Source organism: Eretmochelys imbricata, chromosome 21 (assembly GCF_965152235.1).
Source record: "Eretmochelys imbricata isolate rEreImb1 chromosome 21, rEreImb1.hap1, whole genome shotgun sequence".
NCBI classification, from domain to species: domain Eukaryota; kingdom Metazoa; phylum Chordata; order Testudines; family Cheloniidae; genus Eretmochelys; species Eretmochelys imbricata.
Genome location: NC_135592.1, coordinates 19,327,018 through 19,354,276, shown reverse-complemented (window position 1 = coordinate 19,354,276; position 27,259 = coordinate 19,327,018). Strand labels below are relative to the sequence as shown.

Here is a 27,259-nt window from a genome sequence, read left to right as displayed (position 1 = left end):
CTTTTTTAAGCCAATCTGATGGTTTTGGGGAGCTCTGACTTGTGATTTTTGGTCACTGGGGGTTGGCCACATGGGCTAGAACCAGCTTGGCCAGGATCCAGATGTTAACCCCGGTGTAGAGGGCCCTGGCAGTGGCCCAAACCCAGCAGCTGTGGGGGACAGGAGAGAGATTTGATGTGTTCCCTGAGGTTCAAATTAGCAAGAGAAGCGGCCGGGGAGACGCATTCTAAACTGGGGGATCAGTGACATTCAGGGTGAGGCAACATTGAAAATACTCAGCAGTGTTAGAGTTACTTTGCTCTGACACTCTCAGGAGTAGAGCCCCCGTCCCTTCCCTGAACACACCCACAGCTACTCCTGCAATGGGGGTCCAGAGCTAGGAGCGGGGGCAGGGGGACCCCTGGGCACCAACTCCTCACTGCACTCTCCTCTCCCTGTTCTCTCTCTCTCTTTCCAGATCCAGCCAGCTGGAGCGGGGTGGAAGCTCCTCCCGCCCCACAGGGACCCCTTGCTGCAGCTGTCATGAGTAAGTGTTGGGGAGCGAACCCCTGTGCCAGGCCGGGATCTCGGTGTCTGGGGTGGGGGGATTTCCTGGGGGGTGTCTCTGTTCTGCGCTCTCACAGCCCCGCTTTCCTCTCTCTGTTAAATCTCCTGGGGTGGGATCCACCTTCCACCCCTCCTCTGACCTGCCTGTGCCCCTCTCCTCTCTCTGCCAGGCCCCTGCCTTCGCTTGGAGCTCTCGCCGGGGAGGGGCTGCTGCTGCTGACTCTGCTCTGAGCTCTGCCTGAGGATGGGGGAGATGCACTTGGCCCCTGGAGGGGTCAGGAACCGAAGGTAGAGAGCATCTTGCAGGGGTTCCTGTTTCAAACCGCCCGCTGCACCCAGGGCCTGCTGCACTGGGAGAGCCATTGAGGGCCTGATTCTGGGAGCTGCCTCCTCTGAGAATTGGCCCAGAGACGCCTGGGAACTAGTTCATGGTTTGAGATTGTCTAGCTCGGCATTTGTCCAACTGGGAGTCCTGACCCAAAAGGGGGTTGCAAGGCTTTGGAGGGGGGAGGGGGGGTCAAGAGATCACAAAAATATTCTCAGGGGAGGGGGGCAGGAGGGGAAGAGGGCTACAACAGCTGCCCCTCTCCAGCTGCCCAGCTCTGAGGGCAGTGCCCCGCCCGTAGCAGCCCAGAAGTAAGGGTGGCAATACCATGCGTATGTTTCTATGAGTCCGTACAGTAACTTGCTATGACTGTTTGGGTGTTGTCATAGCCTTTCAAAGTGGGGCCAGCAAAACCAAAAATTTGAGAAGCCCGGGTCTAGCTTATTCTGATACCTGTTGCTCCCAGCCTTCCCCCAGCTGGTTTTATAGAGCTGGTGAGGCTCTTCCTCCTCATCTAGTGTCCGATGATAGTAAAGCAAGAGGGAAAAAAGTGATCCAGGCAACTACAGACTCATTCATCTAAGCAAAAAGAAAAGGAGGACTTGTGGCACCTTAGAGACTAACCAATTTATTTGAGCATGAGCTTTCGTGAGCTACAGCTCACTTCATCGGATGCATACCGTGGAAACTGCAGAAGACATCATATACACACAGAGACCATGAAACAATACCTCCTCCCACCCCACTGTCCTGCTGGTAAAATACAGTGAGGAGATTTATATACACACAGAATGTGAAAAAATGGGTGTTATCATACACACTCACTTCAAATGAGCTATTACCATCAGGAGAGTGGAGGAGGGGAAAGAAAACCTTTTGTAGTGATAATCAAGGTGGGCCATTCCACTCTCACAAATCTTGGGAGACAGGCCAGTCCTTGACTACAGACAGCCCTCCAACCTGAAGCAAATACTCACCAGCAACCACACACCACACAACAGAACCACTAACCCAGGAACCTATCCTTGCAACAAAGCCCGTTGCCAACTGTGTCCACATATCTATTCAGGGGACACCATCATAGGGCCTAATCACATCAGCCACACTATCAGAGGCTCGTTCACCTGCACATCTACCAATGTGATCTATGCCATCATGTGCCAGCAATGCCCCCTGCCATGTACATTGGCCAAACCGGACAGTCTCTACGTAAAAGAATAAATGGACACAAATCAGATGTCAAGAATTATAACGTTCATAAACCAGTCGGAGAACACTTCAATCTCTCTGGTCACTCGATCTCTGACCTAAAAGTTGCTATATTACAACAAAATGACTTCAAAAACAGACTCCAACGAGAGACTGCTGAATTGGAGTTAATTTGCAAACTGCATACAATTAATTTAGGCTTGAATAAAGACTGGGAATGGATGAGTCATTAGACAAAGTAAAACTATTTCCCCATGTTTATTCCCCCACCCCCACCCCCCACTGTTCCTCAGACGTTCTTGTTAACTGCTGGAAATAGCCCACCTTGATTATCACTACAAAAGGATTTCTTCCCCACCCCCACCCCCCCAATGGTAATAGCTCATCTGAAGTGAGTGTGTATGATAATACCCATTGTTTCACGTTCTGTGCGTATATAAATCTCCTCACTGTATTTTCCACTGAATGCATCCAATGAAGTGAAGTGAAGCGCATCCAACTATACTCTTAGCCCAGCAGAAGAATCTCTCCTATCTCGGGGCCTCTCCTTCTGCCCCTGCACTTATTCCCTTCACCTGGGGATAAGTTCAGTTGAGCTACTACCCCTTTCATGGCTATCTCACCCTGGGACAGCCTGAAACTGGAAACCTGTGCTCGAACAGTAACTGTTTGCTAGGAAAGGAGCTGAAGACACAATGGAAGAGGAAATCCTTGGACTGGATTGAAATTATTCCAAAGGAAAGTGAATGAGAGAAAATGTCCAGCCTTACCCTCCTAGCGAAAGAAAAGAATTAAGGTCAGAAAGGACCATTCTGTCCATCTTCTGTGTAACACAGGCCCTAGAACGTCACCGAGCGCTTCCTCCAGAAAACCTACGACATGGGACTGAGCCAGAGCACGTCTTCTGGAAAGACATCTCCATGCATTAGAGCCAGCTGGTCAGAAACAATCTTTCTTCTGCAGTGACGTGAAGTTAAAGGACATGGAGACGAAGAAAACCTCGACTCGGGTTGTTGCTGGAGCTGAAGCAGAGAGGCCAGGACAAACACGGCTAGGGCCCAGGACTGACTATCAGCAGATCTGCCATTTTCTATTGCTGGCTTTTTGACCATGAGTGAATCTCTTTGCTTCTGTGTGCCTCAGTTTCCACGACTATAAAATAAAGCTAATCTAGGTTCTGTTTTTTTCTCTCCTCTTTTTCAAGGCGGGACACTTAGATACATTTGGGGCCTGTCTACGCTACTAGTCTAGAATGTATTTGTAAGCTGATGACCCCCACATGTTGTTCAGAAGCTATGGATGACACAAGCTCCTAAGGTTGTTCTGTGCTTAGCCCCTGTGGCACAGCTGGGCTGGGCGGTCTTTTCTCACTGTGCTGTGTGGAGCAGGTTCTGGGCACTGGGGATATGAAGAGGATCTCAAGGACTAATTCTTGAAAATAAATATCAATGAACTGCAACCTAAATAAAAAATCACTGCTGCTAACATTGGTGGGTGATAAAATAGTAGCAGAGTGGTAACTAATGATGAGGACAGGGCAGTGACACAGAGCAATTGGATCCCTTGAGAAGCTGGACCCATTCAAAGAAAACAAGTTTGAAAATAACCAAAGGAAGGGTCCTATAGCTAGCAACAAAGCATGCAGGCCACACCTACAGAGTGGGGAAGTGTATCCAGGAAAGCACTGACTGTGAAGAGGATTTCGGGGCCATGCTGGGCAAGCCATTCAACATGAGCACCCAGGGTGATGCTGTGGTGAACAGGGCTAAAGCCATCATTAGATGTATGAAAAGAGCAGTGAGGCGCATAGGGAGGTGACACACCATGCGGAAGACTGATCATGGAATACTGCATCCAGTTTTGGCGTCCACCTTTGAAAAAAGATTTTGTAATATTGGAGATGGGGCAGCAAAAAGCAATGAAACCTTTCGAGGGCAGGAGAAATGCCTGCGAATGAGCTATTGAAAGAGCTCAGCCTGTTTAGATGATAAAAAAGATCGGGAGGTGACGTCATTGAAGTGTTGAAGTGACTTCATGGAGAGAAAATATGGGGTATTAAAGGGCTTATTAATCTAGCAGAGAAAAGCATAACAAGACCCAGTAGCTGGAAACTCAAAAGAGACCAATTCGTATTCGAAAGAGGGCACACATATTCAACCGTGAGGATGAATCACCCAAGGAACAAACTAGAAAGGGAAGTGGTGGGAATTCCCCACCTCTTGATGTCTTCTAATGAAGACTAGATGGCTTTCTGGAACGTGTGTAGTCAAAAACTAGCTCCTATGCTCTACAGAAAGCATGTGATATGCAGGGGGTCAGATGACATGCTCTAATTTTCTCTTCTGTCCATAAAGTCTGCTCATTTATGAAAAACTGAGAATAGCATGGGGAGAAGCCTCTGATGTTTTACTGTGTGGTCGGTGTCATCCCCACAAGGAAGAGTCATTGCGTGGGGTGATCCAGGGGAAGCGGCTGAAACATCCAATGTGGCTGGACAGGGGCAGGACATCAGCACTGCAGGGGAGGGGTGGGTGTGGCAGTGACATCACAAGGGCCTTTGGCAGGACCTCAGCCTATTGGACAAAGGTGGTGGGGAGGTGATGATCTCACAGAGAGATCTTGACATCAGCCAGGCAGGACAGGGGTGCAGGACAGGGGCAACCTCGGAGATCCCTGTGGCTTTGCTTCAGCACGTCTCCTTCTCGAGGTCTCTCCTGGAGGACTGAGAGAGCATTCACTTGCACGTACGTGAGCGCAAGGAGGACCCTCTTCGGAGTTTGCTCCTTTTCTTTTTGTGGCTTTGCTCGAAAACAGACATCCCTGTATAGAAGGTAAGAGCCTCGGAGAGGTTTGGAACCTGTTCAGTCTGATCCATCAGGTGCCGGCTGATTTTTAGGAAAGGAAAACACTAGATTGTGGGGGCAGCATTTTATTTCCGACCTCGGACTTTGTCCCTTAGAATTACTGGGGACATTGGGGTTTCTCCTTTTTGTTTTCCCTTTTCCTCTGTCCCTCCTACCTTTCTCTTCTTGCTTCCTTTTTCCTTTTTCTCTGCTCTCCTCCCATCACCAGGAGCTCTGTGGGTGGCACGGGGGCCGGGGGGGCTTGTGGGAGGCCCTCACAGAGAGGTGAGACTGGACTAGTGCTCCGAGAGTGATCCCCTCGGAGGTGACCAGGGCCATTCTTTGGGCTATTTGATGTGAACACTGAGCCTCCCACCCCTCAAAGTCCCAACCTTGATTGGCTGAGGAGGGGGCTATTGACAGGAAGGAAACTCTGGTCTTTGTTGTTCTCTTTTATGACCAAGCAAATAAGTCACAACCAGTTAGATGTTTGACCAATGTGGACGCTGCTCTCCATTCATTGTCTCGGAGCAGTTCATGATCCTCTCGAACATTCCAATTCTTCTGAAATAATTGCTGAATAATTACTATGAACAATTGTTGGTCTGTAGCTTATTTGAGAGCAACTCTGCTACTGACTGGCTGCATCAGCTAAGACAAGTCACTGCTCCTTTCTCAGCCTTCGTTTCTCCTTCTGTCAAGTACGAATAACAATCCTCTCCCACCTACCTCGCCATGGGTGGATGCTGGGGATCCACTGAAGAGTGTCACTCGGAGCAGTGCAGACTAGGGGGTGTCCTATCACACTGAGCCATAGCAGATTATGACCTAATATTCGATTGGATTTGTCTTTTATTGTTTTGAAATTGTGAAGAGCAGCAACTACTTAGCTCAGACTGAAGCATCTCATCTAATTTTCTAGAGCACAGTGTCTCCCCTTTGTGTACGATGAGACAGTTTAATGCGCTGTGAGAAACAGGAGATACTCTTTTTTTGCAAACAAATATTTTTTGCAAAGAATTTTCATCCTACTTGTTACGATTTCAGGAAACAAAGTGGTTTCATCTGAATGGATTTTCTGACAGAAAACGGTTTCCATGCAAATGTTCACACCTTATTTCCTGGGCTTTATCCCTGCCTCCGGGGGGTTGTTGTCTGTTAGTTAGAACAGGAGTTAGGACTGTTGTCTTCTCTTTCTGGCTCCGTCCCCGTTTTGCTGTGTGACACCTTGGGTAGGTCCAACGGGAACAGGGTCAATTCTCTAACTCCAGGCAGCAGGGAGCCTGGGTGAGATAAGGGATGTTAAGGCCGTCTGCGAAGGAGAAAGGGATGTTTCCAGGTGTTGAATGTCAAGACTTCTAAACTTTGCTAAAATGGCTAGTCTCGAGAAACAAGAACTAGTTGGGGCCAAACTTTAACCATTGTCTTTTTTAAAGCCCATTCAGGGATGTGAGTCGCAGAGAGCCATAGAGAGGGGGAGCAACTTGCCCAAAGTCCCACAGATCAATAGGCAGCAATGGAAGCAGGAGTGACACTCCCTCTCAAAGGCAGGGGGACCAGCCATTAGGGCCTGGTTGCAATTGCCAGCTGTGGGAGGGGGTGTGCGGCAGTGGTTAGTGAAGGGGTCCACCCATGGCTCTGACACTTGGTGTGACCTTGAGCCGGTAGCTGAGGCCCGTTTGCCTAGAGTAGGGTTGGGGTCTCATCGCTCCAGCCCAGCGGGGTTGGGAGACTCCAGGAAGGTGTGTAAAGTGCTGAGATGTCAGGATCCTGGAGACGCTGTCATCTCAGCACGAGGGCAGTTCTCTGCACCCTCCTGCTGCTGGCTGAGTTTCTCCGTCCCTTGGCAATAAGACAGACTCTTGTTTTCACAGCCAGTAGATCGCCCTTGTGTCATCACCCTGCCTGCTGGCTGGGCAGGGTAACTCCTGAGGTCACCACCCTCTCCAGCCTGCCTTGGGCTTGGAGAGTGAGGAGGAGGGCGAGGGACGTCTGCTGATCCTGAACATCCACCATCCATCATACCATCACTGAGAGCAAGTGAGTGGCATTCGAGTTCCTCCGTGTCTTCCCCTGTCTGTCTGGGGAGAGGCAGAAACAGTGGGAGAGACTATCTCCAAAGGGGGATTTCATTTGCAAACAACCCCCAAGAGCCCCTCACTCTTAGGCCAGGCAGGGGCTTCTCCAGAGCCGTCTCCAGTGTGTTTGGAAAGGTTCCAGCAATGGGGCTCCCAGCCCTTCCCTTGTGGGACACTGTTCCCCAGGCTGAGAGTCTCCCTGTGAGCTGCTGAGCCTGGAAATCAATGGGGAACGAGGAGGGCCCTGGTCTTCCTGTGCCTAGGGTTTTTGTGACTTTGACTTGGGGAATGGTTTCCCAGGAGAAGTCCATACTCCTGGCTTCTGTTCCTTCTCTAGCCTTGGCGGGAGAGTGGCCTGGGATGACAGGAGGGAGCTGCTTGTCCAGAGGAACCGATGGTCTTTGGGACTGACCCTATTGCTGGAAAAGGATGAAACTTCCTGGCTATTGCAGCAGCAGGGATTACGAGGGGGAACGTTGGGAGCAGATCATGCAATGAACTCCTGCCCGTGTGTGTAGATGGCACTCCCTGCACTCCTGTGGGGGCAGAGGGGGCGGCTGTGGTTGGAGCAGGGAGGAGGAGGGACGGAAAAGGGCCAGGAGTGAAAGGCTGCCTTGAGCCCAGACTCACCCCTGCTCCCCGCTCGGTTCCAGGATGGCCTGCCCTCTGCTGCCCCCACTCTCCCGCCCAGGCTAGAGAAGGTACAGAACCCAGGAGCCCGGACTTCTCCTGCGAAACCATTCTCCACATCAAAGTCACAAAGACCCTAAGCATAGGAAGACCAGGGCCCTCCTCGTTCCCCATTGATTTCCAGGCTCAGCACCTCACAGGGTCTGGCCCAGCTCAGAGACTCTCAGCCTGGGGACCAGTGTCCCACACGGGAAGGGCTGGGAGCCCCATTGCTGGAACCTTTCCAAACACACTGGAGACGGCTCTGGAGAAGCCCCTGCCTGGCCTAAGAGTGAGGGGCTCTTGGGGGCTGTTTGGAAATGAAATCCCCCTTTGGAGACAGTCTCTCCCCGTTTCTGCCTCTCCCCACACAGACGGGGAAGCCACCGAGGAACCCGAATGCCACTCACTTGCTCTCAGTGATGGTATGATGGATGGCGGATGTTCAGGGTCAGCAGACGTCTCTCGCCCTCCTCCTCACGCTCCAAGCCCAAGGGAGGCTGGAGAGGGTGGTGACCTCAGGAGTTACCCTGCCCAGCCAGCAGGCATGGTGATGACACTAGGGCGTTCAACTGGCTGTGAAAAGAAGAGTCAGTCTTTTTGCCAAGGGGACAGAGAAACTCAGCCAGCAGCAGGGGGGTGCAGAACACTGCCCTAGGGCGGAGGTGACAGCGCCTCCAGGATCCTGACATCCCAGCACTTTACACATCTTCCTGGAGCCTCCCAAACCCACTGGGCTGTAGGGATGGGACCCCAACTCGACTGATGGCAAACGGGCCTCAGCTCCCAGCTCAGGGTCACACTGAGTTTCAGAGCCATGAATGGACCCTTTCACCAACCACTGCCGCACACTCCCTCCCACAGCTGGCAATTACAACCAGGCCCTTATGTCTGGTCTCCCTGCCTTTGAGAGGGGGTGTCACTCCTGCTTCCATTGCTTCCTATTGATCGGTGGGACTTTGGGCAAGTTGCTCCCCCTCTCTATGGCTCTCTGCGACTCACATCCCTGAATGGGCTTTAAAAAAGACAATGGTTAAAGTTTGCCCCCAACTAGTTCTTGTTTCTCAAGACTAGCCATTTTAGCAAAGTTTAGAATTCTTGACATTCAACACCTGGAAACATCCCTTTCTCCTTCGCAGATGGCCTTAACATCCCTTATCTCACCCTGGCTTCCTGCTGCCTAGAGTTAGAGAATTGACCTTATTCCCATTGGACCTAACCAAGGTGTCACATAGCAAAGCAGTGACAGAGCCAGAAAGAGAAGACAATGGTCCTGACTCCTGTTCTAACTAACAGACAACAACCCCCCGGAGGCAGGGATAAAGCCCAGGAAATAAGGTGTCAACATTTTCATGGGAACTGTTTTCTGTCAGAAAATCCATTCAGACAAAACCACTCTGTTTCTTGAAATCGTAAGAAATAGGATGAAAATTCTTTGCAAAAATATATGTTTAGAAAACAAGAGCATCTCCTGTTTGTCACAGTGCAGGAAACTGTCTCGTCGTACAAAAAGGGGAGACACTATGATCTAGACAATTAGATGAGATGCTTCATTCTGAGCTAAGTAGTTGCTGCTCTTCACAATTTCAAAACAATAAAATACAAAACAAATCGAATATTAGGTCATAATCTGATATGGCTCAGTGTGATAGGACACCCCCTAGTCTGCACTGCTCCGAGTGACACTCTTCAGTGGATCCCCAGCATCCACCCATGGCGAGGTAGGTGGGAGAGGATTGTTATTCGTTCTTGACAGAAGGAGAAACGAAGGCTGAGAAAGGAGCAGTGACTTCTCTTAGCTGATGCAGCCAGTCAGTAGCAGAGTTGCTCTCAAATGAGCTACAGACCAACAATTGTTCATAGTAAATATTCAACAAGTATTTCAGAAGAATTGAAATGTTGGAGAGGATCACGAACTGCTCCGAGACAATGAATGGAGAGCAGCATCCACATTGGTCAAACATAAAACTGATTGTGACTTATTTGCTTGGTCATAAAAGAGAACAACAAAGACCAGAGTTTCCTCCCTGTCAATAGCCCCCTCCTCAGCCAATCAAGGTTGAGACTTTGAGGGGTGGGAGGCTAAGGGTTCTCATCAAATAGCCCAAAGAATGGCCCTGGTCACCACCGAGGGGATCACTCTCGGAGCCCTATTCCAGTCTCACCTCTCTGTGAGGGCCTCCCACAACCTCCCCGTCCCCCGTTCCACACACAGAGCTCCTGGTGGTGGGAGGAGAGCAGAGGAAAAGGAAAAAGGAAGCAAGAAGAGAAAGGTAGGAGGGACAGAGGAAAAGGGAAAACAAAAAGGAGAAACCCCAATGTCCCCAGTTATTCTAGGTCGGAAATAAAATGCTGCCCCCACAATCTAGTGTTTTCCTTTCCTAAAAATCAGCCGGCACCTGATGGATCAGACTGAACAGGTTCCAAACCTCTCCGAGGCTCTTACCTTCTCTACAGAGATGTCTCTTTTCGAGCAAAACCACTAAAAGAAAAGGAGCAAACTCCGAAGAGGGTCCTCCTTGCGCTCACGTACGTGAAAGTGAATTCTCTCTCAGTCCTCCAGGAGAGACCTCGAGAAGGAGACGTGCTGAAGCAAAGCCACAGGGATCTCCGAGGTTGCCCCTGTCCTGCACCCCTGTCCTGCCTGGCTGATGTCAAGATCTCTCTGTGAGATCATTGCCTCCCAATCACCTTTGTCCAATAGGCTGAGGTCCTGTCAAAGGCCCTTGTGATGTCACTTCCACGCCCACCCCTCTCCTGTAGTGCTGATGTCATGTCCCTGTCCAGCCACATTGGGTATTTCAGCCGCTTTCCCTGGATCACCCCACGCAATGAACGTTCATTGTGGGCTCAAGCCGAACACAGTTAAACATCAGAGGCTTCTCCCCATGCTACGCTCAGTTTTTCATCAATTAGCAGACTTTATGGACAGAAGAGACAATTAGAGCATGTCATCTGACCCCCTGCATATCACATGCTTTCTGTAGAGCAAAGGAGCTAGTTTTTGACTACACACGTTCCAGAGAGCCATCTAGTCTTCATTAGAAGACATTAAGAGGTGGGGAATTCCCACCAGTTCCCTTTCTAGTTTGTTCCTTTGATGATTCATCCTCACGGTTGAATATGTGTACCCTCTTTCGAATACGAATTGGTCTCTTTTGAGTTTCCAGCCACTGGGTCTTGTTATGCTTTTCTCTGCTAAATTAATGAGCCCTTTCCTACCCGATATTTTCTCTCCATGAAGTCACTTCAACACTTCAATGACGTCACCTCCCAATCTTTTTTATCATCTAAACAGGCTGAGCTCTTTCAATAACTCACTAGCAGGCCTTTATTCTCCAGCCCTCATAATGTTTCATTGCTTTTTGCTGCCCCATCTCCAAGATTTCAACATCTTTTTTCAAAGGTGGATGCCAAAACTGGATGCAGTATTCCATGATCAGTCTTCCTCATGGTGTGTCACCTCCCTATGCTCCTCACTGCTCTTTTCATACATCTAATGATGGCTTTAGCCCTGTTCACCACAGCATCACCCTGGGTGCTCATGTTGAATGGCTTGCCTAGCATGGCCCCACAGCATCACCCTGGGTGCTCGTGTTGAATGGCTTGCCTAGCATGGCCCAAAAATCCTCTTCACAGTCAGTGCTTTCCTGGATACACTTCCCCATTCTGTAGGTGTGGCCTGCATGCTTTGTTGCTAGCTATAGGACCCTTCCTTTGGTTCTTTTCCAACTCTTTTTCTTTGAATGGGTCAAGCTTATCAAGGGATCCGATTGCTCTGGGTCACTGCCCTGTCCTCATCATCAATTACCACTCTGCTACCATTTTATCACCCACCAATGTTAGCAGCAGTGATTTTTTATTTGGGTTGCAGTTCATTGATATTTATTTTCAAGAATTAGTCCCCGACAGCCTCTTCATATCCCTAGTGCCCAGAACCTGCTCCACACAGCACAGCGAGAAAAGGCCACCCAGCCCAGCTGTGCCAGAGGGGCTAAGCACAGAACAAACTTCGGAGCTTGTGTCATCCATAGCTTCTGAACAACATGTGGGGGGTCATCAGCTTACAAATACACTCTAGACCGGTAGCGTAGACAGGCCCCAAATGTATCTAAGTGTCCCGCCTTGAAAAACAGGAGAGAAAAAAACAGAACCTTGAGTAGCTTTATTTTATAGTCATGGAAACTGAGGCACACAGAAGCAAAGAGATTTGCTCATGGTCAAAAAGCCAGGAATAGAAAATGGCAGATCTGCTGATCGTCAGGCCTGGGCCCTAGCCGTGTTTGTCCTGGCCTCTCTGCTTCAGCTCCAGTAACAACCCGAGTCAAGGTTTTCTTCTTCTCCGTGTCCTTTAACTTCATGTCACTGCAGAAGAGGGATTGTTTCTGACCAGTTCGATCTAATGCATGGAGATGTCTTTCCAGAAGACATGCTCTGGCTTAGTCACATGTCGTAGGTTTTCTGGAGGAAGCACTCGGTGCCGTTCTAGGGCCTGTGTTACTCAGAAGATGGACAGAATGGTCCTTTCTGACCTTAATTTTTTTCTTTCGCTAGGAGGATAACGCTGGACATTTTTTCTCATTCACTTTCCTTTGGAATAATTTCAATCCAGTCCAAAGGATTTCCTCTTCCACTGTGTCTTCAGCACCTTTCCTAGCAAACAGTTACTGTTTGAGAACAGGTTTCCAGTTTCAGGCTGTCCCAGGGGGAGATGGCCATGAAAGCGGTAGTAGCTCAACTGAGCCTATCCCCCGGGGAAGGGAGTAAGTGCAGGGGTCACATGAGAAGGAGCAGGATGCAACTAGGATCCAGGCCTGTTGGGCGATATAAGAACAGCCTGTGCTCAGCCAGGAGAGAGACCCGCAATGGGAGCAGGCCTGGGCGGGGCTTGGATAGTCCTTTCAAGGCAGTTTCGGTACACAGTAGGGGATGGAACAGCCAAGCTGCTAGGGTTGGGAGCTGGGCCTCCTGGCAGTATCCAGGAACGAAAACACAGCATCTGCCAGGAAGGGAGTCCCCACAGAGGGACACCATAATCTCCCAGGGAGGGAAAAGGCTCTCACTGCCGTTTCTTAACGTCATGGGGTGTTCTCCTGCTCCGCCAACCCCACCCCTATTTCAGCATCTCCAGGTGCCTGAGGGAGCAGGCACCAGAGGCCATCCTGCAGCTGGGACAGAGATGGAGGTTCATGACCTTCCTGTCCGTGGTGACCGTGGTGCAGGACAGCCCTCAGGACATGCGAATGCAGCTCCAGATCTGGGAGCAGCTTCCCTTTGCTGGCATGAGACCTTGCAGGTTGTGGGGGGTGAGACAGGCACTAACTTTTGGTAACCCTCAGTGGGATCAGAGGGTAATGGTTTGTAGAAAGTGGTGTTGGAGAGCTTTACAAAAACTAGGCAAGCCATTTACAACACACACTTTGCTTCTCTACAAAAGAAAAAGGACACTGGCTATGTAGACTCCCTCCTCAGGCCCTAAGCTACCAGCACTCCCAGCTATCTTCGAGACACCACTGACTTCCTGAGGAAACTACAATCCATCAGTGATCTTCCTGAAAACACCATCCTGGCCACTATGGATGTAGAAGCCCTCTACACCAACATTCCACACACAGATGGACAACAAGCCGTCAGGAACACTATCCCCAATAATGTCACGGCTAACCTGGTGGCTGAACTTTGTGATTTTGTCCTCACCCATAAGCCTGGACCAGTCCACACAAGAGATCCACTTCCTGGACACTACAGTTCTAATAAGCGATGGTCACATAAACACCACCCTATACTGGAAACCTACTGACCGCTATTCCTACCTACATGCCTCCAGCTTTCACCCAGACCACACCACATGATCCATTGTCTACAGCCAAGCTCTACGATACAACTGCATTTGCTCCAACCCCTCAGATAGAGACAAACACTTACAAGATCTCTATCAAGCATTCTTACAACTACAATACCCACCTGCTGAAGTGAAGAAACAGATTGACAGAGCCAGAAAAGTACCCAGAAGTCACCTACTACAGGACAGGTCCAACAAAGAAAATATCAGAACGCCACTTCCCATCACCTTCAGCCCCCAACTAAAACCTCTCCAACGCATCATCAAGGATCTACAGCCTGTCCTGAAGGATGACCCATCACTCTCACAAATCTTGGGAGACAGGCCTGTCCTTGACTACAGACAGCCCCCAACCTGAAGCAAATACTCACCAGCAACCACACACCACACAACAGAACCACTAACCCAGGAACCTGTCCTTGCAACAAAGCCCGTTGCCAACTGTGTCCACATATCTATTCAGGGGACACCATCACAGGGCCTAATCACATCAGCCACACTATCAGAGGCTCGTTCACCTGCACATCTACCAATGTGATCTATGCCATCATGTGCCAGCAATGCCCCTCTGCCATGTACATTGGTCAAACTGGACAGTCTCTACATAAAAGAATAAATGGACACAAATCAGATGTCAAGAATTATAACATTCATAAACCAGTTGGAGAACACGTCAATCTCTCTGGTCACTCGATCTCTGACCTAAAAGTCGCAATATTACAACAAAAAGACTTCAGAAACAGACCCCAAGGAGAGACTGCTGAATTGGAATTAATTTGCAATGGGCTTTAAAAAAGACAATGTACAATCTTGAGTAATTTTGTATCATCTCCTGTGAGAGCTGCATCTCAGTCACTGTAGTGTTATGTTTAAGAGCCTTCTGTAAAGTAACTAGCCAACTCTTATGATTTCATCATGAGTCTCATGATAATGATTGTTTTCCTTAAAGCCCCAGCTCCTGGAGTCAAGTGGATATGTGAAGATTTCAGCCTTCATTCTTAAACAAAAATGAAGTTTCTCGCCCCCATGGATATGGAGATAGCTTCAAAATGTTACCCCAGTGCACCCTAAAGGCTCAAAAAGCAGACAGCAAATAAAAAGAACTCCAAAGCTGTTATTTTTATATAATCTCATGATTTCAAAGCCAATCTCATGATTTTTGGTGGGCCTGATTCATGATTTTTGAACATTTGGGGTCAGCAATACTGTAAAAGTTACTTGAAAGGGTCAGTTTCACTCCTTTTTAAGGTCAATTTCTATTTTATTATTTGCAGTGGGGTAACACCCCTAGAGCCCGAGGCAGTACAGTATAAACTCAGAGGGCCTTGCCCTCGAAGAATGTTTCCAAAGGTTAAATGATCTGTTCCATGCTTGGTGAACTACAAAAAGGTGATAGAAAGTAATCTAGATTTTTCTACAGTTGTTTTAGTTGTTGTAATCAAGAGTTAATAACAAAGTCAGAATATACATTAAAATTTTAAACCTAACCAATGTCCCTTAAGTGAATTGACGCAAGATGTGAGAACATTACTATGAGAGCCGAGCGAGTGTAATATTTATTTAATTCTCTTTTTTTATATTGGAATTAGACACAGTGCTCCTGTCAGCTAATTTCTAAGTAGCCCCTGGAATCATGGTTAAAATTGCGCCCCCACCCTCCACCAAAATCTGAAATGGCGCCCCTGTGTTCCTGGGAAAAAAAAGCGGGCGGGCAGGGGGGTGTAATTCACCAGGCAGAAAATAACTTTATTTTAAACTGTGATTCATAGGAAATAAGCAGGATTTGAATATCTTGCGAGGGATCATTTAATAATCAGAACAGAAACCAGGAACAAAATTTGTACAAACTTTTTCAAGGCACTGAAATGGCTAAATTTCTCCAGGACTAAAACATTAAAGGAATGAATTCTCTAAACAACAAATGACACCATCACTTTCAATGCAATCTACAAATCTCACTGTCAAACAGCTTAGTCATGTAAGACCAGTTCCTCAAAGGTTTTTAGGTGCCTCACTCCCATGGATTTAAATGGGAATTAGGTGCATAAATATGTCTGATTATCTGGGCCTTTTTCCTTCTCACTTCAATTCATTTTTTCCCCTTCAATTCCCAGGTTCCCCACTCCAGTCCCCATTGTCTTCTACCCGCTATTGCCTCAGAGTTCAAAAACGGTGAGCCAGGCCACCAGAAATCATGGGATTGCCCTAAAATTCAGGAGTATTTTAAAATATATATATTTTTAAAAAATCCTGGCTTGGGTCAAATGTTTGATTTTTTTACCTATTTCCTCCCCTGCCAAATGTTCCAGAAATCATTTCAGTTTGAAAATATGATGAAGAAATACTCATATTAAAGAAATTAATATAATAAATACTAATTGTTTCATATTCTCTGTGTATATATAAAGTCTGCTGCAGTTTCCACGGTATGCATCTGATGAAGTGAGCTGTAGCTCACGAAAGCTCATGCTCAAACATAAAGCAAAATTTCATAACTTCATGCACGCTAATGATATACATATTTCGACAGAACAATGGGCTTCAGCAGATCATAATCTTACATATGATATCTTACATGGCATGCTTTGTATTAAATATCCCAACCATATATGGATGATGAATATGGGGGTACAGGGTGCTAATTTGAGGTACGTGTCACATTAACCTAAATCTCCCTTGCTGCAGATTAAGCCCATTACTACTTTTCTTTTATTTCATCCAGTTTGGCACATCATTTTCTCTAGCACACATTTTCCATCACTGCTTCTCTGTCTCCCTCTAACACTCTTCTGTTCCCTATCACAGATCATTCCAACTTGGTTTCCCAGTTCTCTCGCTTGAGTTTATCACTTCCCCTTGTGCTGCCCCCTGAGCATTTTCCTTCTCAGGATTGTTTTGCTTTCACTCTCTCCATTTCAGTTTCCCTCCACTTGCCCAGGCTTCACTGTTTACTCTCGTTTTAATTGATTTTTTTCTTTCATTATTTTTCTCCCTTCTGGTCAAATATGTGCCATATGTGCCTTTCCACTCCACACAGCCAGCTCATCTTCATCCAGATGATGTCACTCCCCTATTATATGCTCCTTTTCCCTGGGGTCCTGGAGGTCACACTCTCCAGTCACTGGGTCTCCTTCTCCTAGGATCCCTGCTGGTGCAGAGCCTCCTGCTTCTCCTCATGTTTCCCTGCCACCCCCACATCTCCCTGTCCCCCAGCCCAGCTAGTAATTTGCCACCAGCCTCCAAATCAATTCTGCCCTCAATCCTATATCAATTCTGATCCCTGAAGCCCCACATCTGCCCCTTCCCCTCAGAGCCCCTCTGCTCCTCCTGCAGCTCCAGGGTTTTCCCTCTCTTCTTATTCATGGAGGGAAGGGGCAGGAGATTTGAGGGCTCATATGGATGTTGTGGGTTTGGTAAAGAGGGGTCATCCAGGGTCATAGAGATGAGCCTAGCCAGATGGGAGTCCTCCAGGGTCATAGAAACTAGGACGACTGTTGAAAGAGAAGCCAATTTTTTCATTCCCAGTGAGCTATACCCCCTCCCCCCACAGGTCTCAGTGACACAGTCTGACACAGTATCCCCAGAGTCCTCCCAGATCATGGAGGACAGTGACAAACAGGCTGCACAATCCCTGGAACAATGAGATTGACTTCTCCATCTCAGTCAATCCCAGCTGCCTATGGTTTGACAGACCAGACCCCCAGAACCTCCAGGGCAGTAGAGACTACACAGTAGAAAGTCTGGAAGAAGACAAGAGTCCTCCAGGGTCATAGAGTCTGGTGTCTGAGGCTAGAGAGACTGATCTGAGGGTCCCCAGTGAGGTATTTCCCATGTATCTCAGTGACACAGCCTGAGCTGGGATCCTGCCCCCCACCCAGAGCCACAGGCGGATTTTCTCCCCAGCAAAAGAAGTCAGTGGGAAAGTGAAGATTGGGGCCTCATTGCCAGCACTGAAAAATGTCACCTGCCCTTGTTCATAGTCCAGAGAAACCCAGATCATCTGGGGTACCTTGCACAGGGATAGGTGGGTAACAGGGGAGGTTAAAGCCTGGTACTGACCCACCCACCGCTGCACAGCCCAGATCCCTTCCTCAGGGTTCTGGATGAGATGTCCCTTCCTCCTCACAGACTCTCTGGCAACCCCCACAGCCCAGCATCCCTTATCCCACACCTCCACCTCCCAGGCATGTCTCCCCGAGGTGTATCCCTCACAGCTCAGCACACAGGGATCAGTGTCAAATCTCTCCTGGGTTACTGGGCAGATCCTCACACGTGAATCCACATCTCATATTTTTCTGATCTTCAGACAGCATAAGGATGGGATGAGCCATGTCTGGATCCAGAGTCACATTTTCTGGGGAGAGAAAGAATCAGAGCATTAGAGGCAGAGCTCAGCCCTGGGGGAGACTGGGACCATTTCTCACACTCCCAACAGCCTTGTTCTGGCTGGGACAGTCCTGGGTCCCAGGGAGCTGCCTCTGTCCTGGGCGCCTGAGACTGAGCAGAGGGGTCACTGCAGTTTCTCATTCTGTTTAATGGGAGCCACTCATTACTTTCATGTGTTTTATAGAGGCTTCAGGTCCCTGATTCCCCTGCCGGGGCTGCTCCATTCCCAACTGCAGAGACACAGAAAGGAAGGTTTCAGAAGCTTTTAGTGAGGAGGGAGCAGAGGAGGCAGGTACCAGCTCTAAACCCCAGAGGGAAGCTCCCTCCCCTAAATGCAGCCTCCACTCCCAGGCTGAGGAATAGAAAGGAAGGTTCAGCATTGGGGAATGCTTTAAGACCAGAGAGTAGGAGGTGGCATTGGGAGGGGTAGCCCCATCTTCAGCTCCGAGAGAAGGGAGGCGGTGCCACCATCTGAGGCAGAGCATCTCCCCAATCCATGAAGCAGGGAGCAGCTCTAATGGCAGAGCACCATCCTGCCCAAAGGAAACGTAGGATGTTGGAGAAGAGTGATGGGCGAGACCCGCCTCTGGCAGGGTAAAGGAGAGGGATGTGTCAGCCCTCAGGGGAGAGAGCTCTGTCCTCATTCCTCTCAATTTAATATTGAAAGGGCCTGTCAATGTCTATGAAAACCCCGGGGTCAGAATTAAGGGTGTTTGGATGTTGGTCAGTGACTGTTTCTATTCACTGGTGTGCGCATGAATTGAGCACTAAGGTTGTTGTCAGGATTGTTTGTGTGACTTCAGCTTGGGATCTCCTTAGTAGTGAATGTTTTCTTTTTTAGGGCTGTGAGTGTCATGGTCTGTGTTGGTTTGGCTGGTAACTTTAGCTTCAAATTCATGAAATGTTTTCATGTGAATTTTCTCCTTCTTTAAAAGATAATGTCCACCTGCAATCTCACCATGTCTGTGTGCCCCATCTCCAGTTCAGATGGCAGAGTGTCTGAAGAGGAAAAGGATAAAAGAGAGGTGAGATTTCATGCTGTCATATTTATAACAGCATTCTCATTTGTAACTAATATAACTGTCTTTTAATTATGGTTGAGCCCTGAAGTACCCATGGAGTCGGCACTTATGCTCACAAGCACCCTACGAAATACAATCTGTAAGAAATATTTACTTTCCCCTCCTCATCTCCTCCCACCCTCTACATCCCAGCTGGTTTGTCTCATTCACCTATTGCATTTTGTCAGACCCTAGACCCAGATCCTGCAAAGACCTTAGTGTCAATGTAACTGTACACACTTTGGTCTCTTTGACATTAATAGGATGTTAAGAATTTGCAGGGTCAGAGCTCTGAATTGTGAGCTCTTTGGGTCTATTTATTCAGTGTCAATGAAGTGCTCAGCACAACAGGGCCTTTGTCCTCCATAGACAGGAATACAAATAATAGTAAGTTTTTTTATGTATGTGGAAATTCAAGCTGGGAAGGGTCGGCTCAATGGGTCAGATTCCCCCTGAACTGGCAAAGGGATAGAGGGGGGCAGTTTGTGACTCCCCTATTCAGTGGCTGCTTGGCACAGGCTAGGGAAGTCCTGAGATCCGGCCAGAGTAAACACCCCTGTTTCTGTGACCCCCAGGGACTTTGCAAGTTTTGTAGTTAGGAGAGAGAAACTCTCAGGGACCCAAAATTAGGCCATTTTGCTAAATTTGGGCCTTAAGGTTGTCACCTTCGGTAAGTCATGAATTAATGTGAGATGTCCTGATGCTTGGGCCCTGCTACACCTGCTCAATAGCTCTACTCTCCACCTTTCATTCAATAGATATGTACAGTATTTTAAATCAAGAACACATCTCCTCCCACAGACTCAGAGGTTCATCCCAATTTCCTCTCCTAGATCCTTTCTCAGTGCCTTTGAATTTCCTCAGAGTCTCCGTTAGAACAATAGTTTTCTGGGAGAAATCACTGAGTCTCTTTTCTTGTTCAGGGAAAGTCTCCACAGGCTGCTGGAACTTCCTCTTTTCATAGCTGGAGAGAAACCATTTCACTTTGTATTATTTCCTTTAGTGACTCATTATAATTCCTTGTTAGTGAACGTTGCTGCTCTAATGGGCTTGAAGTTAGAATTCCTCTACTTCTCCCAGCCTCAAAGTAGGTGCAACACAGGCCATGGCAGTGTAACATTTTGCTTAAAGGTCCCATTAATATTCTTCAACTCTGGCCTGGAGAGACAAGCTCTGGGGATAAAAGGGGAAGTGAGTCTCCATGGACAATTCACTCCTTGGCCTCCACACTATGATGGACAGGAAGTTCCCATGCCAACTTCCCCCTCCCAAGCTCATTGCACATAGTTCTTCAAACAGTCCTCAGGTGGGAAAGACTCTTCATCACTGCTGATCTGGGTTGGATTGCAGTGTCCCAGCAGTGAAAGGCTCACATTTCACCCACATAATCCTGAGGCAGCCAGTCCCCCAGGGATGTGACATCTCTAAGAAATACTTTAGGTTAATCTTTCCCACTGAATGGATAATTCCAGAGTCTTCTCTAAAAAAGGTCAGTTTGACACCACCAGGCCAGCTCAGGTCAAAGCCATAGGCCAATTCACTTCTGTGCGAATATCAAAGAAATGTTAAGTGTACTAATTCGTTTGAGTATTAATCTAGTTCAAAGGAAATGTGAATGATATTGTCTTCACTCATCTGTAACCTGTTCTCTGCTATCTCATACATAATGCATATTGTTAGGTAATAGCACATAACAATCCATTAGTTTTCATGAAGTTTACACATCAGGTAAATTCTCATCTTGATGCTAACACACACTTTTGATCTAAAAAGAAAAGGAGTCCTTGTGGCACCTTAGAGACTAACCAATTTATTTGAGCATGAGCTTTCGTGAGCTACAGCTCACTTCATCAGATGCATATATATAAAGTCTGCTGCAGTTTCCACGGTATGCATCTGATGAAGTGAGCTGTAGCTCACGAAAGCTCATGCTCAAATAAATTGGTTAGTCTCTAAGGTGCCACAAGGACTCCTTTTCTTTTTGCGAATACAGACTAACACGGCTGTTACTCTGAAACTTTTGATCTAGGGTCAATTAAGTACAGGGACATACATAACATAATATCTCTGTAATTTAATTGCCCATCAGACAGGATTGGGGCCTTGGAACGGGAAATGAAGAAGCATGCTGACTTCAAGCATGGGTCATTGCATTCGACAATGGAAATCTTCAGGCTCAGTCTGCATTTAGTCAACAAAGGAAAAATGCACACTGTGATGAAAACACTTGGATGATTGCTTTCTGTGGAAAGAAGCTGTAAATACTGATTCCAGGGAATGATCCTGTATCTCTGAACTGTTTTAGATTCGAAGAGGGTGGAATACTGAGCGAGTGGAAGGAGGTCCCCAAAGTGATTTTAGGTATCCCTGAGACTTTTGGAAAACTAGCAGACTACTACATCTCTGCTATCATCTTGGAGTTATACACTTTGACTCACCTGTTAATGTATTTTACCTGCTTAAACCTCTCAATAAGTCTCAGTTCTTTTTCTTAGCTAATAAATCTTTAGTTAGTTTACTAGTGAATTTACTTCAGCGTTGTCTTTGGTGAGATCCAGAGTACAAATTTGACCAGGGTAAGTGACTGACCCTTTGTGGTTGGGAGTAACCTAATGTGATGTGATATTTGGTATAGTGACCAATATCACAAAGTCCAGTTTGTCTGGGTGGCAAGAAGGGCTGGAGATCCTAAGGGGACTGTCTTTGACTCCATGGTAAGACTGATACAGTGATCCAGGAGTGCATGTTCGTTACTGGTTCGGTGAAATCTAATTATAGAATATACCACCAGTTTAGGGTGTCTGCCCTGTTTTCTGGCATCTGACCTGAATTTGGCATTCACAGTTGTAAGCCATTCCAGACAGCAAGTGAGAACATCAGGATTAAATTCATTAGAGAGATTTGTATCCAAAGTGTGAACCTGCCCCACACATTTTGCCACGTAGCCCTGGAGAGAAGTGGTGTTAACATGGCTTCCAAGTCCTTTCCCAGCAAGTGAAGTGGGTGTGGGAGTGAGAAAGAGCCATGTGCCTGCTCAAGATACTTCTGACATCCTAGAGGGGAAAGAGAGAGAAAAATAATCTGAGACCCACTTGAAACACACTGAGGATTGCAGGGAAGGGATTTTGCAAATCTTGAAAAAAGAAGCTCTGGTCTGGCCCCAGAACCATGGATTATCTCAGCTAATGGGGCTTTTCCATCTCTCATATCTATATATCTCTAATTGGTCATAGAAAAATTGTAATGCACATTTCAGGAATTCACTGACAGCTGGACTCCAGTGCTCACAATTTGGGCACGGTCCTATCCCTGTGGTGGGATCTGGGGTATTTCTTACTCTGTCTCACCTGCAGGAATTTGCTTACTGGCTTCTGATACTTCCCCTCCATCTCACTGATCAGCTCACTGAGACGGGAAATCTCCTCTGAGAATTTGGTGATATTTTCATTCTGTATCTTCACAATCTCCTTGTCCAGCTTTTCCAGCTCGGCCAGCAGAAGTCGATCTTATTCCTCCAGGAACTGCTGCAGTTTCTGAAATTCAGATACAATCTTCTGCCTCTCTGTTTCTGTCTGTTTCTGTAAGAAAATAGGGAAAGGGCTTGTTTGGGACGTGAATGGAGCCTGGGGTCCTTTCATGGAGTGCTGAGTGTGCAGGAGGGAGAATTTCTTTGCACATTCTAAGACATCTAACACTTGCCTGTGACCTGTGGTTAGTAGAAAGAGGATTTTCTCACACCTTCCCATTTGGCCCCTATATCTCTTAAAGGGATATTCTCATGCCTGACATGGTTAGGATATCATGTTACCAGCGGCCTTTAAAAATGCAGATCCAAGGCAGCTGGAGGCAAGACTCAGCACTAGATCTGGGTGACATTTTTTGCACTAAACTTTTTTGGAGGGAAAAGGCAGATTCATTGACTCTGAAATATTTAATGAATTCCTCTCAATGTCACCCACATTTTTTGGATGGATAAATAAAGAAATAAATAAGCAGATAAATAAATAAATAAATCCTGAAAAAAATCAAGAAAATGTTTTGATTATTCAATTTGAAATTAGTTTTTGCTTCAAAAAGTCCTTCTTCATGGTCAAAATTGAAACAAAACACTGCTCAAGAAAAAATGGAACACTGATTTGCTGCACTTTGTTTAATTATTTTAGGTTTGACCATTTTTTTCCCAATTTCCAGTCAATGAAAAGTTTTGTTGTTTACTCAGCTCTACACAGAACTACGTTGACACAGATGTATGGAAAGAAAAAATGAATCAATTGAACAAAAAGTGCAGACAGGCACAGAACTGTGCATTGGATACATTCAGATCATTTTGGCAAGATTTTTGTCAAAGCCACAAAAGGTGGACAAGAATTCATTACCAGAAATGAAAGCTTAGAATCTGAAGATGGAGAAGAGGATTTTTCAGGCCTTCTGTTTGGAGGTGAGTGCACACATACGCACAGAGCATCCGTGGTAATGGAGTAGTAGATAAAAGCCAACATTTCCTAAGGCCACAAGGGAATCTGCCTACAAACCAACCTCGCACCCCATGTCAATGCAGGTTAATAACAACAGGAGCCTACCAGATACTCCTGGCTTTTCTTCTCTCTACTCAATTTAAATCCCTGGAAATTTTCTCTCTCTTCCCTCAGAATCTTCAAATAGAGCTGGATTTTATCCTGAATCAACAGAAATGATTTGGGTGGTTTGATTTTTATTTTTAGGGGTGAAGGTGCATCTCAGTTTAACCCCTCATGGAAATTCAGAATCCCAAGGAGAAACTTAATGTAACCCTTCTGCTCGTCAGAGTTGGCAGCAACAAGGGCCGGGTTCAATATCTAGGGGATCCATTCCAATAACACAATGCAAACCGGCTCGAGCCCCCACCCAGTGACCTGGGACAAATATATACCACCCCCGCTGGGCGCCTCCAAGAGGCAATACTTCCCCTCTCGCAAGCACATAGTCTGAGTGTAGCAAAAAGCCTTTTAATAACAGAGAGAAACAATGTGGCATTATGTTGGGGAAACACCACCAACAGGATTCATAACACAACCCATGAGCAAAAAAAACCCACCCCAAGCAAATTGGGGCATGCCCTTTTCCCCTTGGTTCTTGAGTCCAGCAACCCCAAATCACCCAAAGTCCCAAAAGTCCAATGCCCCAAAAAGTCTCTGTCCCTGGTCAGGGCAACCCCAGAGTTCGAAAGTTTATCTGCGGAGCTTTACCTCCCAACCTGGGTGGAAATGGGACGGGGGTAAGAGGCACCTTACATGATCTGAAGCTGACCGCCCCATAGCTCCATAGCGGCGCTCCGCTCTGCCAGCCGCCCCACGAACTCCTTCGCTCAGCCGCGCTCCGCTCCGCCAGTCGCCCCACGAACTCCTTCGCTCAGCTGTGCTCCGCTCCGCCAGCCAGCCGCCTCACAAACTCCTTCGCTCAGCTCCACGGCCCACAAGCAGCTCCTGCCGTCCACAAACTGCTCCACGTCAAACTGCTTCACCAGCCGTCCCACAAACTGCTCCACAATATATCTTCAGGCTCCCCCACTACTTAACACAACACTCAGTGATTTCAGCTCTCAGGTAAATTCAGCTTGTAGTAGGGGAGCCCCAATGCTGGTACACTGTCAGCCCAAAGTGAGCTCAGCAGCCTATAACTAGACTTCTAATGAAATCAAAATTAGCTCTGATATTCCACAGTGGAGAGAGGAGGAAGTGCAATTAGCATGTAAGGCCCTCACCAAGGGGCCCATACCACCAAGTATTAATACTTGTCCCCAGCCTCTCTCCCTTCACACAGTTTTGAAACCCATGACCCTTGCCTAGCGAGTGCTACTTAGTTGATGGTGAGTCCCTCCATCATAACAAAAGGCCACATACAGTTCCAAGCACAGTTCCCATAATCAGGGTAATAACAATTTATTCTTCCTGCCCCAATAACAGAGACACTGGGGATCCCACAGCAGCCAAAGTGACCATTTGGGCAGCTATGGTCTCATTCTAGGAGGGATGGGTGTGCCTATGCAAATGAGATCAGCCCCTGAAGTTCTTTTCCACAACTTGCCACACCTCACCACCAGATGTCAGGGTGGAGCTCATCCTGACACTGCTTACATTAATCTCCTTACTCGCTTCAGACTTTTCTCAAAGAGTCTTCCCCTTCTAACAGACTTCATCACTGCTAGGGCCACAACAGCATAGTCTCATGGTTCAGGCACTGGTGTGGGCCTTGAGAGACCTTGGTCCTATTGCCCACCCAGTCACTCTCCTGCTGGATGACCTTAGGCAATTAACTTCCCCACTCTGGCCCTCCATTTCCTATCCCACTCTGCATTTTTCTTCTCAGATTAGCCCATAAATTAGATTATCCCTGCTCAGAGCAGGGATTATCCCTCACACTGTTTTGTGCAGGTTCCAGCAAAATCAAGGTCAAATCTCATCTGGGTTCTGTAGTGGCTACTGGCATGCAAATAACAACAATGATGATAAATGCTAAGATACAAATCAGCAATGACAACATCAGCTTTTTAACTTGATATTCTCCAGTCTGAAGGCAACAGTCTCACATAGACAGGCCTGCAGGTGATTTAAACCTCACTGATCATTTAACAGCTTCTGTTCCATAGAGAGTTCCCTTAGTTCACCAGTGGGAGCTGGGTTTGAAAAGGATTCTGCTTCTCAGGTAAAACTTTCCCACATTAGAAATTTTTCAAGTCTTAATTGTTTGCCCTTCCTGCCACCCAGCTGTCTCATTTATTGTTTATAGCATCTCCCATACAATGAAGGCCTTACAGAGTTGAACAATGCAGTCACACCTCTGACAGGCAACTTCCACCTGGCATAAAAATCCAAAGCTGTTACTCATTGAACTTGACAGCAATTCCCTACCTTGTACTCCTGGTTATCCTCCCTTATGGGAACCACAGTGTGAGCTCGGTGAGTCCGGGACAGATGGCAAACCACACAGATGGGGGTTTGATCCTCTTCACAGAACAGTGTCAGAGCTTTCTGGTGTTCCACACACACTCCTGATCCCTTCGCTGCCTGGACACCCAGCCATTTGGCTATTTCTAGGACATTGGCCAGCTGCCTGTTTGGCCTGAGGTTTCTCTGTTGCACAGCTTGTCTGCACTTAGGGCAGGTGATGCCTGTGTCTGATTCTCCCCAGCACTGGGTGGTGCAGGCTTGGCAGAAATTGTGCCCACACTCCAGAGTGACAGGTTCTGTGAAATACTCCAGACAGATGGGACAAGTAGCTTCATCCTGGAGACTTTCCACAGAGCTCCCTGCAGCCATGGCTCCCTCTGGACAGTGTAACAGGGTAAGGTTCACTTTCCCGAGCTCAGAAACAAGCCCCCCCTGTAGCAGCACCTGGGTGTTTCCCTTCCTGGAACTGACTCCTGCTGTTTGCTGAGCTGGAGCGAGCCCCCTGGTAACATTACAGCCCTGGAGGCTCTTGTGAAAACAATACCACTAGGCTGGGCTGTGGTCCTGCAACCAGCCCCCTCTTCCTGGCAGCCAGGTCCAGGCAGTGAGACAGGAGGCAAGCCACCCCTTCCCCAGCCAGGCTCTGTACACAAAGGCAGCAAACCAGAGTAGCCACCCTCAAACGTGAGAAGCATCTCTGTCCTGCCCCCTCTGCTCCACATTTGGGCCTGGCTGCCAGGGAGAGAAGCTGAGTGAGCTAGAAAAATGCCAGGGGGAGGTGCAGCAGGAGAAGGAAAGGTCTCCCACACCCAGTCGGTAACTTTGGCAGGGAGAGCGTGGCAGCACTGGGCTGGGCAAAGGGTGGGAGGATTGCTGGGGAGGGCACTGGGAAAAGGTTCCCTCTGCTCAGCCTGAGTTAGGGTTATTGCCCGCTGTGAGAGGTTGTCACTCCCCGGGGTGTAGTCTGGGAGTGGTTGGAACTGCTGTGCCTCCTAACAATTCAGCTGAGTTGTCCTTTCTCACACTGCTCTACTGGTGATACACAGCCAGCCCCTCCAGGCCCTGTTATCACCCAACATGACAGCGGGTGACGCCACACACCTAACTGAGTTACCTCGGTGCTTTACCTAAGCCACGCAAGGACAAACAGGAGACAACCTCCATTTTCCCAGCTCCCCAGCCTTGCACCCCTATTGGAGTATGAGCCCAGAATTGTATCATTTTGCACTGCACAGGATCTGTACAATGCAAGCTCATTAATTAATTCTCTCCCCCCTCGATGTGGGGAAGATGTGCAACAGCCTTTGTTTACCAAGCAGAGATTTTCCCAAACACCTCACTTAAAGACACACTAGTAAAGGTTTAACATCCCTG

The 27,259-nt window shown here is 47.7% G+C and overlaps 1 pseudogene; it reads right to left on the bottom strand.

Annotated features, from left to right (window-relative positions):
* Window positions 1-17,189: 17,189 nt before the first annotated feature.
* LOC144278332 (zinc finger protein RFP-like) lies at window positions 17,190-26,254 on the bottom strand (annotated as a pseudogene).
* Window positions 26,255-27,259: the final 1,005 nt, after the last annotated feature.